This window comes from Danio aesculapii, chromosome 15 (genome assembly GCF_903798145.1).
Source record: "Danio aesculapii chromosome 15, fDanAes4.1, whole genome shotgun sequence".
In the NCBI taxonomy this organism is placed as follows: Eukaryota; Metazoa; Chordata; class Actinopteri; order Cypriniformes; family Danionidae; genus Danio; species Danio aesculapii.
This window is the reverse complement of record NC_079449.1, coordinates 3,044,980-3,055,559: the sequence shown is the minus strand read 5'-3', so window position 1 is coordinate 3,055,559 and position 10,580 is coordinate 3,044,980. Positions and strand designations below refer to the sequence as shown.

General features: G+C 42.5%; 1 protein-coding gene across 1 annotated transcript in view; it reads left to right on the top strand.

The window, feature by feature from the left end:
* Positions 1-10,580, top strand: part of LOC130241817 (diacylglycerol kinase delta-like) — an 87,026-nt gene that overhangs the window by 15,070 nt on the left and 61,376 nt on the right.

Sequence of the window (10,580 nt, the reverse complement as noted above, 5' to 3'; positions counted from 1 at the left end):
CAGGTCACTCACATATCATATGAGAAGCACTTCTCACAACACAGATGCTTCATACACATCAACACTTGTGTAGAAATGTTTATTACTAACTTTTCAATGAACATGAGTTGATTATAACTGCAGATCAATGACAGTGCGAAACAGCCTACTGTAACGTCTGTAATTATATTAAATAACTAAATAAATGAACATATATAAACACATACAGACCCTTATAGTCTCCGATATGTTCCCAACTACAGAAGAACTACATATAGCAGACATTTCATCCGTATTTAGGTTCAAAACAACACAAAATATAGCACACAGTCAGTGAAAACCTCTCATCTGTGTATGTAATCTTCAGCAGCACATGTAGCCTCTGTTAGAGAGTAATTCCGTCATTCTCAGCTCATATTAGTCCAAAATGTGAAGATAATAAGTTAGTTATACATGGCATTTTGTTCATGTTTGCTGAAAAATACTGTGCTCCTTTTTTCCGGCTTCTCCTTTGTTTCTTCACGCTTCACTCTCGCGTTTGTCAGTGTCTGACAGGATCGGGTTTCAAAAGCACGTCAATAATCAAGTGCAGGTTATTATCATCAGCTCAAGAAGTGTGTTATTTCAGATATAACGTTAGACGCGCGCGAGCGCTAGCAAGAAAGCGAAACCGCTCCCGCCTCAGACTGGCTCATAAAAAACTACGGGGCACAGGGTAAATCTGCTCTCCTTCTTGGCTTTGTGGCTGTTCATCAAGACGACAACAAGGTTTGTTTGAGCCCAGATCGACCATGGCTCGTTATTATATGTATTTATAATTCCGCTGTAATGTCTCGGCTCGTCGGCTGTGCGTGTATTTTAAATATGGCGTTTTTTTTTGTTTTCATTCTGGCTTGTTGCGTAAGCGAATGACATATCTCTGTAAACCAATAGCGTTCAGCTGCGCGTCTAGCTCCACCTTTTGGTACCCTTTCTCGTGTTTGGTACCGTTTCGAAAGGGTGCTGAAAAAGTGGTACGGTTCAGTTCGGTACGCTTTTTGACAGTGGAAACAGCTATAAAAGCATACCAAACCAAACTGAACCGTACCGTACCACTCAGTGGAAACTTTAATCATTTAATTCTTTGTTTTAGGCATGATAGCTCACCGTCAGGGCCGGAGCAAACTGAACTGGAGCTCTAGGCAAAAGGTAAACATGGCGCCCTCATACCGAAAGCAAAAACAAGAGACAGGGGTGTGATTGTGTGTTCGACAGCGAGGACCGGGGCGGTGGGGGGATCGTCACAGACGAAAGGGAGAACCGGGGGGTTATCGCGGATGCCGCCCTCTTTATTCTGCCGCCCAGGTCGCCTCTATGGACGCGGCGGCTCTGGTCACCCTGGATATTAACAGCAGATTCAGTGAGCTTATCTGCGCAAAATCGTAAACGTTTTTAAATAAACATTAATTTATAAACACAAACGTTTGTCTTTAGACAACACTTTCTTCATTTTCAAATAGATTCAGAAAGTAAAAATAAGACATTTGAGCTTTTACAGATCAGGAACAAGATAACATAAATGGTTCCTCTTCAGCCTAAACGGCAGCTATGTTGTGTTTACTTGGCCTTTTTCTTCGCACTGTGCAAACACAGAACAGCATCTACTGTGCCTGGATTTGGGCGAGTCTGCCTCCCCTCCAAAACGCGGCCAGCTGTACTGATTGAGCGTTCGCTCGCACTGCTTGTTGTAGGACTGCACAAGATTCTCCTTGCAAGGCGCTGCGTCGTGTAAATAAGCGATCTTGTTTCTCCCAGAACGATAGCAGATTTTCCTCTGATGACTCCTCTAGCTGAAACTTTGAACAGTGGGCTACTCCTGCACTTCATCCATTATTTTGGGCGTCTCATCTTCCCATTCTGCAAAGCCCACTCTCTGCCTTTTCGCTGGTCCACTGCCATGCCATGTCCCGCTACATCCAACTGCAACCGACCTGCAATTAATCATAATGTATTTTTTATTACCCGACCGGCCCAGCCCGCGGATTATCCGCATTACCTGCGGATATAACCGCCAACCGCTCATCACTAGTTCATGCACGCACACACACGCGCGCGTTTAGCTTTGCACTCTTTTTGCACGCAAATGTGACAGGCTACAGGTTAATCTCCACTGCTGTATGGATATCTGTTATGTTCATGTAGAAAATAAACCTGATTTAACATCCACAAACCGGGACTGAAGCGTCTTTTATAATTGTTCTGACACGCGGCTGTGCTGATGAAGTAAAGCTAAGCTAAATCGCTATAATTCATTACACACATGCTCTGTTTTAAAACATGTTAAACTTGTAAAACTCACTCTTGATCACGTTTGATGATGATTGATGATCCTAGCGAATTGAACACACCTTTTATTCCCGGCTGCTTTGCGCTCGTCCTCTCTTGTTGATATGATTATACACGTTACTACGGAGACAAGTTAATACGCAGCTGTCAATCAATATTGGTGGGCGGGGGGACCGCTCTCCTACATAAAGTTGCGGTCGGTCTGAAAACCGATCCAATTGGTCCACCGTTTTCTATGTTGTTAAATTGAAAGAAAAGCACTGGGTGTGTTTATATCACCCCAATATGACGGTCTATACACCATACATGCACATATGTCTGACCTAACAGCTTGAAAAGTAGATTTTTCACCATAGGTGCCTTTAAAGCAGTGCAGTTAAACAGCAGCATATTGCTCTATTCTGAACCATAACCCCAAGTAACACATTCAGTATGCACACTTAGATGTATTTGAGAAAACCAACATAAGCCCCTCGGCTCTAAAAAAACAGTGTGTATTTCTGCACACACACACACACACACACACTCACACACACACCATAATCTGAACTGAATGAATGAACCGCCAACTTATCCAGCATATGTTTTACACAGCGGATGTCCTTCCAGCCGCAACCCAGTACTGGGAAACACCCATACACACACACACTCATGCACTACACCCAATTTAGTTCATCAACTCCCCTATAGTGCATGTGTTTGGACTGTGGGGGAAACCAGAGCACCCGGAGGAAACCCACGCCAACACGAGGAGAATATGCAAACTCAGAAATGCCAATTGGCCGAGCCGGGACTCGAACCAGCCACCTTCTTGCTGTGAGCCATCGTGCTGGGCCCAATGTGTTTTTAATATCTGCCAAATACAGTTGAAGATGAACCGATTAATATCAGTTACTCAGTTATGATATTTTAAGTGATGACATTTTTGTGTGTGTGTGTGTGTGTGTGTGTGTATAGTTATAGGTAGTGACTGTAACTCTGAATGTTGGCATGTAGAGTGTGTGTTGATGTCAGCGGTGTGTGTTAGAGTTGGCGTGTGGTGAGGAAATGACTCTATTATCAGCAGCAGGGCTCAGCGTGAGCTATTTCTGGAGCGTTTCTCAAAGACTGAAGCGCAGAACAAGCAGGTCAAGCTTCCTGTGGTTCATCACACTCATCTCACTCGTGTGTGTGTGTGTATGTGTGTGTGTGTGAGTGCGTGCATGTGAGAGTGTGTGTGTGAATGCATATAAATGTGTGTGTGTGTGCATGCATGCATATGTGTGCGTGTGTGTGTGTGTATGCCCTTGTGTGTGCATGTCTGTGTGTGTGCACATACATGTATGTGTGTGTGCACACCCAGGTGGGTTTGCATGTCTGCGTGTGTGTGTGCGCATGCATATATGTTTGTGCGCGTGTTTGTGTGCATGTGTGTGTACGCATCCATATGTGTTTGCATGCCTGTGTGTGTCTATGTGTAGCCGTTTGTTTGCATGCATGTGTGTGTGCATGTCTGTGTGTGTGCGTGCATGCGCGTGTGTGCAAATGTGTGTGTGTATGCGCTTTTGTGTGCATGTCTTTGTGTGTGCACATGTTTGTATGTATGTGTGTGGGCACCCAGGTGTGTTTGCATGTCTGTGTGTGTGTGTGTGTGTGTGTGTGTGTCTGTGTGTATTTACGTTTGTTTGTACGCATGTGTGTGTGCATGTCTGTGCATGTCTATGTGTGTGTGCATGTCGGTGTGGACGTGTTTGTGTGTGTGTGTCTGTGTGTCTGTGTCGGTGTGTGTGTGTGTGTGTGTGTGTGTTTGTTTGTTTGTTTGTTTGTTTGTTTGTGTGTGCGTGCATGCTTGTGTGTGTGTGTGTGTGTGTGTGTGTGTGTGTGTGTGTGTGTGTACTCGTGCATGCATATGTATGCCTGTGTATGTGAACGTGTAAGCTTCGCACAGAAACGTTGACCGGCTTGGTATGAACTAGAACCAGTGACGTTTTTACCGTGAGGCAACAGTGCCAACCACTGAGCCACCGTGCTGCCCATCTAGGACAGGTTGGATTCTTCAGAAGAAGATGGCTGTTATATGGAACTTAGGGTATTTATGGTGACTTAGGAATCGTCTGATTGGTGAATCATGAATTGTATAATACGGGATCAATCATAAGCACGTGATTCTATCGAAATTAGTTTATAAATAAACTTTACTAAATTTCCTTTCTAAACGTTCGAATCAGACTAAATCAGCATATTTTCAGGGTGCCCGAGCTACTGCGCATGCTCACTCAAAATAACGAGATCACGACACCGACCCTATTTATGGCAGTTCTACACATGATCATCCTCTGGATAATGATCGTCAGATCGTGCTGCTCTTCTAAAGTAATCCACAACTTGGTCTTGATGGTGAATCTCCTCCAGAAATGACAGCGACTCTGTGTTTACACGTTTGTGGCGTTTGAGTAATTGCTGTCATGTGATGTGCTTTTGACAGGACGAACTGTAGAGGAGCGCGGGGCACAAAGTAACGTGGGGTGAAATCTAACACACAGTTTTAAGGTATTTGGTCAGGGTTAACCATGGCATGCTTCCGAGGTTTTCACCACAATTTCGTCAAACATCTCCCTGACAATTTTTGAAAAAGTTCGGCGAAAATTGGATGAGAAACACAGGAGGAATCATTTTTGCAGCATAAAAGTATTTTTTTATTATAGTCGATATTTTTTATTCAAACTAAATCTGTGAAAGTATATGAGTAAAATCTGATATTGTTGTGATCACCGTCTTCTAGGCTAAAAGATGGAACCATTTTGAAAGATGTAAAAAACAGAGTGACCGCTAGCCAGTTTTGAGGAAAACACGACACCTCTGGGTTAGTTGTAAAAGGGTGTTACAAATTAGCCACACACTGTTGGACACCAGCTAACCCAACAAAATAATTTTTTTATTGTGGGTGTAATGGTGAGAACTTTTTAAATAATTTTATTTAAAACTTATAAATAATTTAAAGCTTTTTAATAGAAAATATTTTTTAATAGACAAAAAAAGATAATTTTATTGCTAATACTACAAATAAATGCTTTGTATAATAATGGATAATAATTGAAAAAAAAACCAAATGTGTTTATCCATTAAATAAATAAACAAATAAATATACTGTGCTATGCAGAATAAAAAAATTGAGATAAGTACTGAGAAAATACAGCTACTATTTAAAGTAAACTGGATTAATATTACTAGTAAAATCTGCCTTTTTAAACATGTGTAACAACCAACCCTCTGTCTGTTACAACGTGCCCTGCAGTAGGGGTAAATAGTAACATTTTTACTCATGGCATTTTTTGCACAGAAACCATAAGTCCGGTTGGCGCCAATAGCCTAGTGGTATTGTGCTCACGGCGACCCGAGTTCGATTCACAACTCGAGGTCCTTTGCTGATCCTTCCCCTCTCTCTGCTCTCAATGCTTTCCTGTCTGAAATCTCTATTGTCCTATCATAATAATGGTGAAAAACCCCTAAAAAATAAACCATAAGTCCGGCGATCATACTTTCAGTGCTCATTTGTAGGAGAGGCTTGTGTGTTGTTGATACAAACCCAACCCAGGCTCATTCTGAAAACGTACCTTCACGGACGTTTCTGTAGACCGCGAAATGCATCCCGGCCTCACATTATTCTGCAGTTCTTATTTTCGCGAATCCGCCAGAGGTCGCCTTGTACGCTTTTCGAGATCTCAAATTTCCCTCGCAAGTGCCATTCGCGCCTGCAGTTCTCGCGTAAACCCACCAGAGGCCGCTGTCGACTCACTTTTTAACAGACTTTCTCACTGACTGAGCGAACGATCAGCTGACCCACCCTCCCCCTTCCCTAAACCTAACCAATTTTATCGATTGACCCGCCCACCCACTTCCCTAAACCCTACCAACACGTTTCAAAAGCAATCCAAAAAAATAAAAGCCCTCGTCTGATTTTTTTTTTACCACGTTTTTAGATTTTACCACATCCTCACCCTCCTATTCACTTGTTTGTTTTATGTTTTGGATTCTGTTTTTGTCTTACCTGCTTTCTGAAACCGCTCTTCACCGGACTCGAACCCCCGTCTTCGTGGTCAACTCCTCTCTGCAAGTCAAATCCGCCGGGATAAACTGCCGTCCAAACGGAGGTAAGCGGTCAGCTGGTAAGCGCGAAAAGGAACGACATCACACCGCCCCCTAGCTTTCGTTTAAAAAAATGAAATGCAGCCATACGTACCTCCGGCTACGTAATTCGTTGTCTCCAGCTGTTTTCACAATGAGCCTGTGTTGCAAAAACCAACTAGTTTGTCTAACCCCATTACTTTGTTCATTATTTGACCAAAACCAAAAAGTGTTACCTTGTGCCCTGCCCTCCCCTACCTTGCGTTCATTTTATACAGATTACAAAACCAGAGACCTTTTGTTTTCAAGTGTAGTGGGCACAGATTTCAAGCTCTATGTGGATATGTTTCTCATGTCTGTGAAGGCAGTATTCACTCAGATTCCAGAGTGTTTGTTGTCCACCAAACTGTGGTAAAGGCTTGCGTCTGGTCTCCCCCAGAGAATCGTCAGTCTATAGTGATCGATGATTGGCTCCTGTACACCCGGTGGTTATTTATTGAATTACGTTCAGTTTTGTAAAGCGGGCCAGATTCTATTAATATTTATAAAAAGCCCGCGGGACGTAGTTTGGACACCCCTGGTGTATAGTCTTTGGGCGCACATGCAAATGTGGAGGGCGTGGCCTGTGATTCTAATTTTCTGATTGGCTAGTTGGCCACCAGGGTTTTACACTCGTGGAATTTACATGAGAACGAGGAAACAGTGGCGTCTGAGGGTTACCGTACACCATTTTTCAGATATTATTCTTTCATTACTCTAACTATACCTTGGAATACCCAGATTTTCATTATAGGGCAGCTTTAAATAAACTAATCTTAGCTGACGTGAATATCTTGAGATATTATACATGTAACACGTTACAACTGCAGTCATACTCTTTTTATTATATGGAGGTAACAAATAAAATCCCATTGCTTTTAACTAATATTAACATAGTAATATTGTAATAATTATGACTTTTCTTATTGTTGTATTTAATACATTGACTAACATTTACGAAAGCACTAAGAAGTGTGTGAATATGCACGTATTGTCTTGTCAGTGTGAGTGTGTGCCATGTGTGTGAGCTCCAGTAACAGGTGCCTTCAGTGACAGAGAAAGGCCTTTTACAGTCAGCGGAAACCAGCATCTATGTGTGTGCGTGTCTATCTGTCTGCCTGTGTGTGTGCGCGCGCGCGTGTGTGTGTGTGTGTGCGTGCATGGTGTGTAGTCCTCATGTCAGTCAGTCGTCTCTCGCTCTGTCTGATGGATTGCTCTAAAGCGCAGGTTAGTGTGTGTGTTTCTCTCTGTCTGCTGTGTGTGATGATGTGAAATCTTCTGTCACACACACTGCTCTGATGTTTTGTAGTGTGTGTGTGTGTGTGTGTGTGTGTGTGTGTGTTTGTGTGTGTGTGTGTGTGTGTGTTCTGAGAATTTCACTTATTCATTTGCGGCTTGTGTGTTCATTGATGCACATTATATAAAGTGTTTTGCATGTTTTTGTAGATCTAAGTTTTATCTGACACATGTTAAACATCGGTGGCTCAGTGGTTAGCACTGTGGCCTCACAGCAAGAAGGTCGGTGGTTCGAGCCCCGGCTGGGTCAGTTGACATTTCTGTGTGGAGTTTGCATGTTCTCCTTGTGTAGGCATGGGTTTCCTCCTGGTCCTCCGGTTTCCCCAACAGTCCAAACACATGCGCTATAGGGGAATTGATTAACTAAATTGGCCATAGTGTATGAGTGTGTGTGTGAATGAGCGTGTATGGGTGTTTCCCAGTACTGGGTTGCAGCTGGAAGGGCATAGTCCCTTTATTAATCAGGGGTCGCCACAGCGTAATGAACCCGCCAACTTATCCAGCATATGTTTTACGCAGCGGATGCCCTTCCACATGCAACCCATCACTGGGAAACACCCATACACTCTCAGTCACACACATACACTATGTACAATTTAGCTTATTCAATTCCCCTATAGCGCATGTGTTTGGACTGTGGGGGAAACCGGAGCACCCGGAGGAAACCCACACCAACACGGGGAGAACATGCAAACTCCACACAGAAATGCCAACTGGCCCAGCCAAGGCTCAAACCAGAGACCTTCTTGTTGTGAGGTGATTGTGCTACCCACTGCGCCACCGTGCTGCCCCCTATATATATAGTTTATATTTTTAATAATTTAATTTTTATGCAGTTTTCTAGGTTGAGTGCTCTTGTAATATATTCATTTTTCTGAAAGTGTGTATTTATATTTATGTGTTTATGTTTTAATTCAGTCTCCACATTAAAGGTTTTGTTGGAAGTTTGAATGAAATGTTGATAATTTATGTGTTTAATATCCCGTCAGTTGGATTATCAGATTTATTTGGGTCTATTCATAATTAATTTTAATTTCTTTATCATTAATATATCTCTTACAGCAAATCAAAATCACGGTTACTGCAGTGTTCTGTTCAGTATTTGTCAGTATGTTGAAACTGAGATGTCAAATGAGATGTGTGTGTGTGTGTGTGTGTGTGTGTGTGTTAGTTCATAGTTCATTTGTGGTGCTTCACTATGGTATAATAATATAAGTTGCTGGCCACCCCACCACTGACAAAGGTCCAGAATTGACTGCAGTGCCATCTTAAATTTTGGAAACAACCTGAAGGCTTTATCTGAAGTGAAGTCAGCTACTGTGTTGTTGGTAAATACCAGGGGCATAGCGGACATTTTAAAAGTGAGGGGGACAGCTATATGAGATCATATCTTCATTCTGTTATTAATCAGCTGTTTCTAAATGGTCTGTCTATAAAAGTCTCCCCGGTTGCTACGCCCCAGGTAAATACAGAAAACATTTTACAAGGTTTATTATAATCCTTAAACCTTATTCTTGAAAGAAAGTAATGTTTCTGTCTACTGATATTATTTAATATGTTTGTCTTTTAAAAATATATTTTTTCCATGTTTGGTGATTCTAAATCTTTAGAAAATATTTTTGGTTCATCAAAAATTGTGGTTTTGATCATACTTGCCAACACTCCCGTTTTTTACCGGGAGTCTCCCGTATCTCCCGGAATTCAACCCCATCCCCCCTTCCCCCCGCTCCTCAGCTTTTTAGTACAGTCCGGCTAGCTTTTTGGTTCAGGCCCCATACGCACCGAGCCCAAAGCGCAACCATCTTCATACCCGCTCTTCAGTTCACGCGCCAATCCAGCTGAAAATAATGCTTAAAATGTCTCTAAATGGAGTTTTTAAACCTCATAATTAGATGCAAAATGACGCGAATAACTGCAAAACAATCAACTTTTTGAGAAAAAAAAAACCCAGCCCTTTCACCAGGCTGGCTACGAGCCTGAGTCGAGAAATCGTGGATGAAGCTCAGATTTAGCAGAGATGTGGGCTTTCAGTCATGTTTCTGGAGCTCTGCTGCTCCCTTCAGGACTAAAGAGAAACTGCAGGCTGTGTGAATATGTGTGTGTGTGTGTCTGTCTGTCTCTGAGTATAAGTGAGTTTATGTGAGGATCTGTGTTCCTGTTTGTTTTTCTCTTGGTGTGTGTGTGTGTGTGTGTGAGAGAGAGAGAGAGAGTGAATTTGTGTGCGTGTGTGTGTGTGTGTGTGTGTGTGTGTGTATGTGAGTTAGTTACTGTCTCTGTAACTGTCTATGTTACTCTGTGAGTGTGTGTGTCTGAGGGTGTGTTTCTGTTTGTGTGTTTTTATTTCTCTGTGTGTTTTTCGAATGTGTGTCTATGTTTCTGTGTGTGTGTGTGTGTTTATTCTTCTGTGTTTTTCGAGTGTGTGTATGTTTCTCTCTCTCCCTGTGTGTGTGTGTGTATGTTTCTGTGTGTGTGTGTGTGTGTGTGTGTGTGTATGTTTCTGTGTGTGTGTGTGTGTGTGTGTGTATGTTTCTGTGTGTGTGTGTGTTTGTGTGTGTGTGTGTTTATTCTTCTGTGCTTTTCGAGTGTGTGTATGTTTCTCTCTCTCCGTCTGTGTGTGTGTGTGTGTGTGTGTGTGTGTGAGAGAGAGAGAGAGAGAGAGAGAGAGAGAGAGGTTTCCTCCTTGTAAATATCAGTCCATTAAAGGTCTGTGTGAGCTGTAATGTTGTGTAAAGAGCAGCAGGAGGATGATGATGATGTTTATTACGTGAATGCATGAGAATGACTGGAAAGAAAGGAATTTTGACTGTCTCTCTCTCTCTCTCTCTCTCTCTCTCTCT